Source organism: Bison bison, unplaced genomic scaffold, assembly GCF_000754665.1.
Source record: "Bison bison bison isolate TAMUID 2011002044 unplaced genomic scaffold, Bison_UMD1.0 scf7180017864303, whole genome shotgun sequence".
NCBI classification, from domain to species: domain Eukaryota; kingdom Metazoa; phylum Chordata; class Mammalia; order Artiodactyla; family Bovidae; genus Bison; species Bison bison.
The window spans coordinates 26,821-27,508 of record NW_011494875.1 but is presented as its reverse complement, the minus strand read 5'-3'; positions in this window follow the sequence as shown (position 1 = coordinate 27,508).

Genomic DNA, 688 nt, shown 5'->3' with positions numbered 1-688 from the left:
TGAATAGTAGTGGTGAAAGTGGGCACCCTTATCTTGTTCCTGACTTTAGGGGAAATGCTTTCAATTTTTCACCATTGAGGATAATGTTTGCTGTGGGTTTGTCATATATAGCTTTTATTACGTTGAGGTATGTTCCTTCCATTCCTGCTTTCTGGAGAGTTTTTTTTTTTTTCTTTTAAATCATAAACGGATGTTGGATTTTATCAAAGGCTTTCTCTGCATCTATTGAGATAATCATATGGTTTTTATTTTTCAACTTGTTGATATGGTGTATTACATTGATTGGTTTGTGGATATTGAAGAATCCTTGCATCCCTGGGATAAAGCCAACTTGGTCATGGTGTATGAACTTTTTAATGTGTTGTTGGATTCTGATTGCTAAAATTTTGTTAAGGATTTTTGCATCTATGATATTGGCCTGTAGTTTTCTTTTTTTGTGGGATCTTTGTCAGGTGTTGGTATTAGGGTGATGGTGGCCTCATAGAATGAGTTTGGAAGTTTACCTTCCTCTGCAATTTTCTGGAAGAGTTTCAGCAGGATAGGTGTTAGCTCTTCTCTAAATTTTTGGTAGAATTCAGCTGTGAAGCCGTCTGGACCTGGGCTTTTGTTTGCTGGCAGATTTTTGATTACAGTTTCAATTTCCGTGTTTGTGATGGGTCTGTTAAGATTTTCTATTTCTTCCTCGTTC